The sequence below is a fragment of the Callithrix jacchus genome, chromosome 22 (assembly GCF_049354715.1).
Source record: "Callithrix jacchus isolate 240 chromosome 22, calJac240_pri, whole genome shotgun sequence".
In the NCBI taxonomy this organism is placed as follows: domain Eukaryota; kingdom Metazoa; phylum Chordata; class Mammalia; order Primates; family Cebidae; genus Callithrix; species Callithrix jacchus.
The window spans coordinates 35,285,868-35,298,530 of record NC_133523.1 but is presented as its reverse complement, the minus strand read 5'-3'; the positions used below and the strand labels follow the sequence as shown (position 1 = coordinate 35,298,530).

The 12,663-nt window shown below is 45.0% G+C and overlaps 1 protein-coding gene across 4 annotated transcripts in view; it reads left to right on the top strand.

Annotated features, from left to right (window-relative positions):
• The first annotated feature begins 1,506 nt into the window (after positions 1 to 1,506).
• The window catches only part of LGALS14 (lectin, galactoside-binding, soluble, 14), a 71,513-nt gene continuing 60,356 nt past the window's right edge, over positions 1,507 to 12,663 (top strand). For all 4 annotated transcript variants that reach the window (XM_035286053.3, XM_035286054.3, XM_078359667.1 and 1 more), the window contains exons 1-2: positions 1,507 to 1,624; positions 2,407 to 2,608. The gene's annotated coding sequence lies outside the window, so the exon portion shown is untranslated. The remainder of the gene's footprint in view (positions 1,625 to 2,406; positions 2,609 to 12,663) is intronic.

The following is a 12,663-nucleotide window of genomic DNA, read 5'->3' as shown; positions in this document are numbered from 1 at the left end:
GTGTGTCTGTACATATATATGTATGTGTGTGTGTGTATACTCGATTATCACATATTCAGTAGGCTCTCTCTATAAAAATATACAGAGGGGAAATAACCTATACTCACATTTGCCTTTTCATGTATGACAACACTTTGGAAGAAAACAACAAATTAACAATTTGCAATTACCTGGGGGTTGTAGTGGAATAGACAAGAAATCATTTTGCTGTATTTTTGCACCTTTTCTCTTTTGAGCTTTGTGAAGGCATTACCTATACAAATCACTAAAAATAAAAACTAAAAGTTAAGCAAAAGAAAGCATGCCTTTCCCTTACTTCAGATGTTCCTGAAAACACTTTAACACATAATACATGCAATACACATTCACTATTTTGATGTTATCTGTCATTTGAAATACCTTGAGGAAAGAAAATTAATCTTCCACTAATCAGCCTTCATTGACTATGACACGAAGGGATTACAAACTCTAAAATTTCAAAAGTTCTTCGATAGTCTTCCAGTCTTAATTTAAAAACCCAAGTTTAGCAAATTCGGTCATCTTGCTCTTGCTTTCATCCTCTTGGTTAATACCCGGGGGCCCTAGTATCGACAAGTTGCTGAAACTTTATTCTTGCAATACCAATTTTTTCAGTGAGGCAAACATCAAAGACACTTTCCACAATGCCAGGACAACAACATCTCCATCAAGCAGGATTTTTCTAAAAACAGGCTTCAAAAGACCCCACGATTCATTGTATTTCTTTTCCCTTCTTTCTTCATGATACTCTCCCTTTTTCTTCAACTATGCAATAATTGCTCTCTTTCCTTATAATTAAACATCTTACTGTCCACAATAAAAAAGTTTTAGTTATAGGACTGGCAAATAATTCCTCCTCAAAGAAGCCCAAAAAAGAATTCTTCCTCAAAGAAGCCCTGGAAAGGGCACCACTATTCTCGTCTTTCAACCTATTGCAGCTGAGTTCTGCAGCCAGACGACCCAGCGCCACAGAGACAAGAGATCCCGGATATATACAAAATAATTCCGATGGACGCTGGGCTAACGCGCTTGCGAGCTGGCATCATGGGCTCCGTCTCTCGCGCCGCACACGTCCACAACCACCCAGCAGGCTTCCTCAAACCCTCTTACCCGGCTGACCCAAGCCGAAGCTGCGCTTGGCCGAAGTCAGACTAGAGAGGGCTTCGGGATCCAGCTGGGGGCGTGGGAGGGCAGCCGGGCCGGAGCCGCACTCACGTAGAATCGGGCCAGGTGCTGCCCATATTCCGCCTACAGCCGCCTACCTCTGCCTGAGGAATGTCACTGCCGCCATTCATCGCGCCCGTCTGTCTGCCACTGCTATTTGCCTGCAGGTCTCACATCTGGGACCGCCAAGTTACCTGAGAAGCTCTGGAAAACCTGAACAGCAGGACCACGCAGTTGCGCGGGTGCACACTGAAGCGCATGCGCATGCGCATGCGCATGCATTTCCGCCGATGCACTTGCTTATTCACAGGCGCGTGCGCTCCTGAACGTGCGCGGGGACGCGCAAGTGTGTCTTCAACCTCCTGCGCCCAAACAGAGGTGAACTTCTGGAAAGACTCCATAGGCAGAATCTGAGGTTGCAGGTGCAGACTGGAAAGAGAAGGTAATGGGGCAGGAGTAAGGGCTCCAGAGCTTTGGAACCGTCTTCCTGCAGCGTTCAGGTGCCTTCAGAGCCTGCTTTAAGCCTGATCTCACATAGACCATTTCTAGTTGACAGTGGAGAGCTGCTGTGAATGTCCAACTTTTTAGCTGGTTGGGTCAGACACACATGGCCAGGTCTTGTCCAGTAGCCACGTCTCACAGTAAATTGGAGGCCACTGGTAAGCATTCACTTTCTGCTAAGGCCCAGTAACAAGACAAATGCTTTTTCCCAAAAGCTGAGTAGTTATCCACAAGGATGGTATGGCTTTGTTCTTAAGTCTTAAGGGTCTGTACTGTGATTCATGTATGGGACCCTGCCAAAGATTCTAAGAGCATCTCTACCTGCCACTGACCCTTCAAGCGCCATTGCTCCTGCTGAATCCCAGGCCAGAGAAACGTGCATGACAGCCTGGGTCTGACTGGTGCAGTCTTCCCTTATTCTGGGCCCCACACAAAACTAATAGCTTTAAAAAATACGGTGAGTGGAATGTACTCAAGTGAAGTATGTACAGCATCCAAAATTCAAAGAGTCTGACTAGGCACGTGTCCCTAGTCAGGAGGGCCCTTATGCAAAGACTCCACCTGCATATGAGAAGGGACATCTTTAGATGTGCCAGTCACTTGGAGTCCTTGAAATTTCACAAAATGGGAAATACCCTGAATTATTCTGGTATTTATTTCTGACTGACGCACACAAGCATCTACCCACTGTGTCTAACGTCATGGCCACCTCCTGATCACCAGGTCTCATCAGCATAATATCATCAGTATAAAGGATCAGCGTGTTGTCTTCTGGAAAAAAGAAGTGAACATAATGTCTTCCCTTGCAAGATGGCAGAATAGAAGGCTCCACCGATCTTACCCCAATGTCTTCATAAATTTATGAAGACATAAATTTAACAAGTATGTACAGAGGAAAAACACCTCCATAAGAACCACAAAGCAGGTGAGTCCTCATAGATACCTGGTTATAAGTCTATATCACTGAAAGAGGCACTGAGGGAATAGAGCAAACAGACTGGAATTGCTAATGCCACTCCTTCTTCATCCAGGCAGTAGTGGTGTGATGCCTTTTGAAAAGTAGCTTTTTCTGTCCTTTGTCTAATTTTTTTTTTTTTTTTTTGAGACAAGGTCTCACTCACCTAGGCTGAAGTGCAGTGGTGCAAACTGGCCTCAGGCGATCCTCCCAGCTCAGCCTCCTAGTGGCTGGGATTACAGGTGTGTGTGAGAACACCCAGCTAATTTTTCTATTTTTCATAGGAACAGTGTTTTGCCATGTTGCCCAGGCTGGTCTTGAACTCCTGGGCTCAAGCCATCCACTTGCCTCAGCCACCCAAACTGCTGGAATTACAGGCATGAGCCACTGTGCCCAACCCTTTGCCCACTTTTTTATGGGGTTGTTTTTTTTCTTGAAAAGTTGTTAAAATTCTTTATAGATGCTAGATATTAGACCATTTTCAGATAAATCATTTGCAAATGTCATCTCCCATTCTGGAGGTTGTCTGTTGTCTCTGTTGATAGTTTCCATTGCTGTGCAGAAGCTCATTAGTTTAAACAGATCCATTTGTCAATTTTTTTCTTGTGATTGCTTCTGGCATTTTTGTCATGAAACTTTTGCCTATTCCTATATTCAGAATGGTGTTGCCTGGGTAGTCTTCCAGGTTTCTTATAGTTTGGGGTTTTACATTTAAGTCTTTCACCCATCTTGAGTTGATTTTTCTATATAATGCAAGGAAGGGGTTCACTTTCAATCATCTGCATATAGCTAGCCAGTTATCCCAATGCCATGTCTTGAGTCAGAAGTTCTTTTTCCATTGCTTGTTTGGTTGACTTCGTCAAAGATGAGATGGTTGTAGGTGTTCGACCTTATTTCTGGGCTCTCTGTTCTGTTCCACTGGTCTTTGGACCTGTTTTGTACCAGTACTGTGCTGTTTGGTTATGTGGCCCTGTAGTACAGTCAGAAGTTGGGTAATGTGATGTTTCCACCTTTGTTCTTTTTGCTTAGAATTGTCTTGGTTATTCGACTCACTTTTGGTTCCATGTGCCTTTTAAAATAGTTTTTCATAATTCTGTGAAGGATGTCATTGGTAGTTCAACAAATATAGCATTGAATCTGTACATTTCTTTGGGCAGTATGGCTGTTTTAATGATAATGATTCTTTCTATCCATGAGCATGGAATGTTTTTCCATTTATTTGGGTCACCTCTGTGTTTTTAAGCAGTGTTTTGTAATTCTCATTGTAACAATCTTTCACCTCTCTGGTTAGCTATATTCCTAGGTATTTTATTCTTTTTATGGCAATTCTGAATGGAATTGCATTCCTGATTATGACCTATGCTTCACTGTTGTTGGCATATAAGAGTTCTAGTGACTTTTACACATTGATTTTGTATCCTGAAACTTTCCTAAAGTTTTTTAAGAATTGTTTGTGTGGAGACTATGAGGTTTTCTTTTCTTTCTGAGATGGAGTTTTGCTCTTCTCACCCAGACTGGAGTGCAGTGGCACTATCTGGGCTCACCACAACCTCCACCTCTGGGTTCAAGCAATTCTCCTACCTCAGCCTCCTGAGTAACTGGGATTACAGGCTTCGCCACCATGCCCATCTAATTTTTGTATTTTTAGTAGAGACAAGGTTTCACCGCATTGACCAGGCTGGTCTTAAAGTTATAACCTCAGGTGATTGGCCTGCCTCAGCCTCCCAAAGTGCGGGGATTACAGGTGTGAGCCACCGTACCTGGCCAAGGTTTTCTAAATATAGAATTATGTCTGCAAACAGGGATGGTTTGACCTCTCTCTCTACTTGAATGCTCTTTCTTTCTCTTGCCTGATTGCTCTGGCCAAGACTTCCAATACTCTGTTGAATAGGAATGGTGAGAGGGCACTGCAGAAATTGTGGTTTGAAAATCCAAATTCAATTTCTTCTCCATTCATCATACATATTTTGAGCTGTTCTGTATCAAATACAAAACAAAACAAAACAAGAAATGTATCTTTTAATTCTGTCTTATTGGCCCCTACTTGCATATACAGGCCTGTCAGGGTCTGGCACTTCTGCCAGGGGCTACCAACCTGTGGGAGTCCCCGAGACCACCAACGTAGATGTCTCGTTCAACCTGAGGGAGAGAGTGTGCGGAAGTGAAAGAAGAAAGAAAAGTGGAGTCTGGAGGTCTGCGTAACTTATGGTCAAAACGCAGCACTTTATTTTTGTAGGTTACAGCTTTTATACCTTTATTCTTGTTATATTTACTTTATCTCAGCAGAAAAGGGGTAAACAGAAAAGAGAACAGAAAACACGTAAAAATAGTTATCATGGGCCTGTGATAACAGCTCACAAAGCAGTTTTAAGGGGGCTTGTGATAATAGCTTACAAAGCAGTTTAAGAGTTAATATATGTTTTTCAAAGATACACAGTGCAAGCAAACAATGGTGCCCTTAAGGTGGCTTGTTAATCATGTTTTCCATCAGGAGGTAGAACAGAGGCTCAGCTCCTGAGAAAATATGGGCAGGGGTCTTTTCCCCTCTCAGGCATCTCAATTGCAGCAAGCCTATTGCTTACACAGAGACTAAAGGGGATATGAAAGCAGTCAGCACAATGTCCTCATAAACCGCAGGCCCTTACTCTGCATTCTGTTTTTGCCTCAGTGGCTTAGCCATTTTTACCTTGACTTGACAGTCCTTGAGAGTGGGGGGAGAGCAGACAGATCCAGCAGCCAAGATGGGGCGAGTCACGCTAACTGTCTCAAGCCCTTGGTGTGAAAGCTGCATCTCCCCGTTTTTTACTTTGCAAATGAAGGGCAAACACCTTCAATTGCACTTCTCGGAGGGTGGAGAACAAGAGGCGGAAGACACATGGCAAGCACATCAGCAATGCAAGAAAACAAGCAGCAATGGCAAGCAGTGATGAAAAAGAGGGGATACGAAACTGTTGTCCTCTGCAGATGTACAAGAGGACATGGCATCAACAAAACTGTGAGCAATAGAGTCATCATCAGGTAATTGTGACCGAGAAAGGTCAATGGCCAAAATTTCTTGCTGCCAATGTGAGATGTCAAGAGAGAGATTGTTATGAGACCAGATGCCCTGTAAATGGGCCTTAATAAGTGGCCACTGCCACTGGGAATTATTGTAGGGAGCACTGGTAACACAAATATATTTATAATGAGCATGACAGTGAAGTGAAAGTCAATTTTGTAAGTTATACACTTTGTCCCCTAGTATGGTTACAGTTTGGCAGCATGGAAACACATAGGAGGAGAAATGGATTGACCAAAGAAGGTGTAATTTGCTGATTGAGGATAGATGTGAGCAGCTGAAGGGGTGCCAAATATTGAGGTATTGTTAAGGAAGACAGTAAAGGCAGGGTCATCCCAAGTAACAGGGTGGAATGAAGAAGGATAAGGGACATAGGCGCAAAAAGCATCAGGAGAATCATAAGTGGGCACAGGACATGCCAACATAGGATCACAAGACAAAATGGCTAGCATGGCTAAAAACAGAGTGGCCAGATTAAGGGAGTGTCATTGCTGATGAACAATGCTTGATGCATCAGTCACCAGGCGTTGCATTTGGGTTTAGGTCAGGACTGGAACTTCTTGAGGAGGTGCCGGCTGGTGCCGAGGGTGATGGGCACAGCGGGGCGTAGTCCTCTGCAGATGTAGATGTCAGATTCTCAGGAGAAGGGAGTTCGGTGAAGTCATCTGAGGGCACAGCCGACAGGGAGATGTCAGTCGGGGAAATGGGATGGTCACTGGTCTTGGGAACGGTCACTGCCTCTTTGGGGCATGCTTGACATGTCATTCAGGTACCCAGATGGGTGAGGGGGCAGATCTAGGAAAGACACAAATGTGACCTCTGCCCCAAACTAACACTGGGTCAGGGCCATTCCACTGATGAGAGAATAAATCTTTCCATAACACCACAGGCGTGGCTGAGTCCCTTGGGTGCCAGAAACGATCAGCTGCTGAGTGGCCCTGGGCATCAAGGGTTAAAAAATTTAGAACATAAAGAGCATGCCGAAGTACATCATGTGGAGTCTTGTAAAAGGAAGGAGGTGAATTATTTAGTTTAAGTAATAAAGTTTTAAGGGTGGCATGAGCACATTCAACAATTCCCTGTCCCTGAGGATTATAGGGAATTCCTGTCTTATGAATCACCTGAAACTGAGAACAAAATGTTTGGAATGAAGAACTGGTGTAAACTGGAGCATTATAAGTCTTCAAAATGTTTGGTGCACCTAGGCTGGAGAACACGAGTAGACAATGAGCAGTCACATACTTGACTGCCTCTCCTGTATGGGCTGAAGCTATTATGTAATGAGAAAAAGTGTCAATAGTTACATGCACATGTTTTAAACGACCAAAAGAAGCAATATGGGTGACATCCATCTGAAAGATGTGGCCAGGCTGTAGGCCACGAGGGTTTACTCTGGTATGTGCAGTTTGAGGCAAGTGAGTCACACAAGCAGGGCATTGCTTAACAATGGCATGAGCCTGTTCTTTGGTGATGTGAAACTGCAGTCACAGGCTACGGGAGCCCTGGTGTTGCAAGGCATGAGATGTCTCAGCCCATTGTATAAAAGAAAGGGCAGGGGCTATGACTGGGTAAGTGAGAGCATCAGCATGTCTGTTGCCTGCAGAGAGAGAGGTCCGGGTAAATCAGTATGTGCATGGATATGGCCAACAAAAAAATTGATGAGTCCACTTGCGGATAGTCTGCTGTAAAGGAAGAAGTAGGTGTATTATAGCAGAACTGTCAGAGAATGATAGGGGTGCTGTCTCCAGCAGATTAATCAAGTTAACTACATATTGACTGTCAGAGTATATATTAACTGATTGACCACAAGTGGAGAGCACATGTTGAACAGCAAGCAATTCCAGCCTTTGGGTGGAAGTTTCAGGCATCTGGAAAGAAAAGGGAACGTCATCAATCTGTCCAGTGGCAAGTCCATTTGAGGAACCGTCTGTAAATGCCAAAGCGGCCTGAGAAATTGGCTGCAAAGAATAAGTGTTGGGGAAAATGAGATTACATTGAGAATAAAAATGCAATATTTTGTCTTTGGGATAGTGGCAGGAAAGCTGTCCTGTGACACCTGCAAGAGCTACTTGCCACGAGTCAGAGAATGACCACAACCAGGACTGTTCTTGAGCAGTGTAAGGAACAATTATAAGAGGTGGGTCAGAGCCAAAGACAGCAAGTGCCCTGAGGCGGCCTTTGGCAATTAGCATAGACACTATGTCATGATAAGGAGTAACAATACGAGGCCAGGCCGAATGGCAGACAGATGGAGCCACTCCAAGATTCCCTTTTGCCAGAAAAGGCCTGTGGGGGTGTAGGAGGTGCATAAAATGCATAAACACCAAGATACCCCAATAGTGACACAGTTTAGTTTTTGTTCTGAGAGAGCATCTTGCACCAATTGCAAGGCATGTCCAGCTTCATCAGTAGGTGTCCGGGGAGACTTTGGGTCTGTGGGGCCTCTGAGCATATCAAAAAGAGGCTTGAGTTGACCTGTAGTTAATTTAAGGCTAGGTCTGATCCAATTAATGTCTCCCAAAAACTTTTGGAACTCATTTAATGTACTGAGATGGGCAGTAGATAAGACAGGAGTCTTATAGGACACTTGATTGGAGTCAATGAGGCGACCTAAGTAATGGAAAGGAGTTACCTTTTGGACTTTATCAGGAGATATAACTAAGTCTGAATTTGTAAGGAGGTCGCTTAAATTTTGAAAGGCTTCCTGTAGGAGGCCGGGGGAAGGAGTGGCCAAAAGGAGATCATCCATATAATGTAGCAAAAGAACATCCGGATAGCGCTCATGGAGGGGCACAATTGCCTGAGCAACAAATTTCTGACACAAGGTGGGGCTATTTGCCATTCCTTGAGGCAAAGCAGTCCACTCATAGCACCCAAAAGGCCTGTCAAAAGTGGTAGCAGGAACACTGAAGGCAAACCTGCAGCAATCTTGAGGTGCCAAGGGGATGGAAAAGAAGCAGTCTTTCAAATCAATAACTAGTAATTCCCAATTTTGAGGAACAACAACAGGCGAAGGGAGACCAGGTTGTGGAGGTCCCATGACTTCCATCATTTCATTTGCTTTCCTAAGGTCTTGTAAGAGTCTCCATTTACCAGATTTCTTTCTAATGACAAAAAATAGGAGTATTCCATGGACTATTAGAATGTCTTAAATGGCCAGCTGTGAGCTGTTCCTGGACCAGCTCTCTAGCTGCAGCGATTTTTTTCAGCAGAAAGGGGCCACTGGTCTACCCACACAGGAGAATCAGAAAGCCAAGTGATGGAATCAGCGTGGGTGCCAGGAGTCACAGCAACCCGTTGGAAAAAACCCCTAACCCTGAACAATCATTTTTAGGAACAACTTCTAAGGGCACACGGTCACCTTGTAAATTTTGACCAAGACCTTTAGAGGGATGGAAGCCTTGTTTCATCATGATATCTAGGGCAGGGCTAGAAGTAACCAAGTGAGCATTCATAGACTGTAAAATGTCATGGCCCCACAAGTTAATGGGAATGTTGGGCAAAACATATGGATGGAAAGAGCCAGTATGGTCTTCATTATCTGACCAAGATAACAGTTGAGAGGACTGATAAGGGTTAGAGGAAGTGCCTATGCCCTGCAGGGACATAAAAGCCTGTGTGACAGGCCATGCAGGGGGCCAAAACTCTGAAGAAATTACAGAAACATCCACTCCAGTGTCCAGAAGGCCCCTAAATTTCTTTCCATTAGTGGTAATAATCATTTCTGGTCATGATGCCGAAATGGCTTGTACCCAGCACAGGTAAGAAGGATCTTCCTTGTCCCAGGAAGGGGATGTATCTGAGGTAGCGCTCTCTTTGTGAGGCACAAGCAGAAGCTGCATGAAGGGAGAGCCTGGCTGTAAAGTAACTACCCCTCCGGTAGTAGAAGCTAACACAGTCAGCTCCCCAGTGAAGTTTTGATCAACAATAGTGGGTACAATATGTGGAATTGCCTTATGTCCTAATAAAAGGCCTATATATCCATCTGGTAATGGGCCAGAAATACCTGTTGGGACTGGAATCACACTGGAATCAGGTGTTAATAGGATTTCGGTGGTGGGACAGAGGTCAAGTCCTGAACAGTAGGTCGAGAGAGAGGAAGAGCCTTGATTGGTTGTAGGGTAGAGCGCACCACAGGCTTAGAGGAAGGCATAGTAACTACAGGAAAAGCCTGAGCAGGTTTAGAAAGTGAAGCCAGGAGCCTGGAAAATTGCTTGGGGGAAAGAATTAAGGGTGCAGCTAAAGCAGTCACCTGTGTGTTCTCTGAAGTGCTGTTTTTTACTTCGGTTCCAATCCCTTCATCCCGAGCTCCTCCATTTCTGGCTCCAGGTCCAACTCCGAGGGTGAAATCGGGCTCATTTAGAGGATTACAAGGTCGTAAATTACAGCCGTCCCCTCCATCATCAGGGTTAGATTTGTAAGGGGAAGAGGGATTAGAAGCAAGAGAGGTAGCAGGGAAGCTGTGAGTGTCAGCACTTGTGGCATTGCAGGAAGGTAGGCAGACGGTGTGATGCAGCTGCAGCCAAACCAAAAGTAACAGTTCTGCCTGTGGGGAAGATTGATGAGTGGTGGCATATTCCTCAATCTTAGTTCCTATTTTACTCCACGTAGATTCATCTAATGATCCCTCCTCAAGGACCCATGGACAGAATTCATAGACAATCTCTAAAAACTTAGAAACATGTTTCATTTTTACATCAGCACCTCTATTTCTTAACATTTGATGTAATAACTTTGCAAACATAGATTGATTTCTGGACCCATATTGCCCCATTTTTTACTCCAGATGAATTTTGAGTCCAGAACTACAAAAGCCACGGCCTTACTTTGTCTCCTTTGATTTGGGGTGCATTACTGTACCTCTCATACTCAGGTCCCTGTTCGGGGGCACCAGATGTCAGGGTCTGGCATGTCTGCTGGGGGCTACTGACCTGCGGGAGTCCCCAAGACCACCAACGTAGATGTCTCATTCAACCTGAGGGAGAGAGTGCACGGAAGTGAAAGAAGAAAGAAAAGCGGAGTCTGGAGGTCTGCATAACTTATGGTCAAAATGCAGCACTTGGGGGAGGACTCAAGATGGTGCTGTAAGAACAACCCAGGATTGAAGCTCTCGCTGGATCCATGGAGAGGGTGAGTCAGGGACGCATTTCCAGACGGATCTTAGTTGCCCACAGAACGGGGAAATTCCCAGGAATAAAAGAGACATGGGATGCCAGGCAGAGGTCTCGGCTGGTGTTGTCGGCAGCCGGTGCGGCTCTGGCCCACGCCAGAGTGCAGAGGCACTCCACAGCGCTCCATACAAAAGCGCACTTTATGGGTGCCCTGTTGAACTGGCAAACTGAGACCTGAGAGGGCTGAACTTAAGACTGAATGGGACTTGGGCAGTGAGCCAGCCCAGGAAGTCCCAGGGACAAAGCGTTTGGGCTAGCGCAGTGCAACAAACAAAACGGCAATTCCAAACACTCCCAGTGAGGAGGTTTTCTTAAGGCGCGGCTCCACGGAGGAGGGGCGTCCGCCATTACCGAGGCAATCAGCCACCACTGAGGTACACGCCCATTGCTGATGTAGCCTGCCATTGCGAAAGCAACCCGGTACAACAGAGAGACTCCGCTGCAGGGCGTAGCCCGTGGCAACAGGGCGGAGACCGCAGCAGAAGGGCAGAGCCTGCAGCAACAGGGTGAACTTCACACCAGCAGGGCAGAGCCTCGGCAGGCAAATAGAGACTTGACTGCCTCCTAGCTGGGCAGGACAGCAAGGCGGACACTCACAAGGAAAGCCTAAACCCCCCCCCAGACAGAGCATCTGAGAAAAAAAGGGTTTTTTTCAGCCTAACAGCCCTGAATGAACAACAGAGCTCACAGCTCAGCACTAGAGCTCCTACAAAGTACAGACTGTCTCCTCAAGCAGCTCCCTGACCCCTCTATATCCAAAAGACTGACATTTGTCAGGCATCATTCTGGGACAAAGATAGCATAAAAAGAAACTGGTAGCATCCCTCACTTTTCCGCAGCTGCTATAGGTGCACCCCAGACAAGCAGGGCCTGGAGTGGACCTCAGCAGTCATACAGCGAAGGGGCTAGACTGGTAGAAGGAAAACAAAGTAACAGAAATACTTCATCACCAACAATCTGGGTGTCCACTCAGAGACCCAATCAAAAAGTCAGCAACTACACAGACAACAAGTGGATAAATCCACAAAGATGGGAAGAAACCAGCACAAAAAGGAGGAAAACACCCGAAACCAGAACACCTCGCCTCCTAGAAAGGACCAAAACTCCTAACCAGCAAGGGAACAAAGCTGGATGGAGAATGACTGTGATTAAATGATGGAATTAGACTTCAGAAGGTGGATAATGAGAAACTTTTGTGAGCTAAAAGAACATGTATTAAATCAATGCAAAGAAACTAAGAACCTTGAAAAAAGAAATGAAAAAAGATTTGAAGAAATGATAACAAAAATGGATAACTTAGAGAGGAATATGAATGAATTAAAGGAGCTGAAAAACACAATACGAGAACTTTGCGAAGCATGCACAAGTTTCAATAGCCGAATTGACCAAGCAGAAGAAAGAATATCTGAAGTTGAAGATCAACTCAATGAAATAAAATGAGAAACCAAGATCAGAGAAAAAAGCACAAAAAGGAATGAACAAAGTCTCCAAGAAATGTGGGACTATGTGAAAAGACCTAACCTACGTTTGATAGGTGTACCAGAAGGGGATGAAAAGAATGAATCCAAGCTGGAAAATACTCTTCAGGACATCATCCAGGAAAATTTCCCCCACCTAGCAAGACAGGCCAACACTCAAATGCAGGAAATACAGAGAACACCACAAAGATATTCCGCAAGAAGAGCAACCCCAAGGCACATAATCGTCAGATTCAACAAGGTTGAAATAAAGGAGAAAATACTAAGGGCAGCCAGAGAGAAAGATCGGGTCACCCACAAAGGGAAGCCCATCAGACT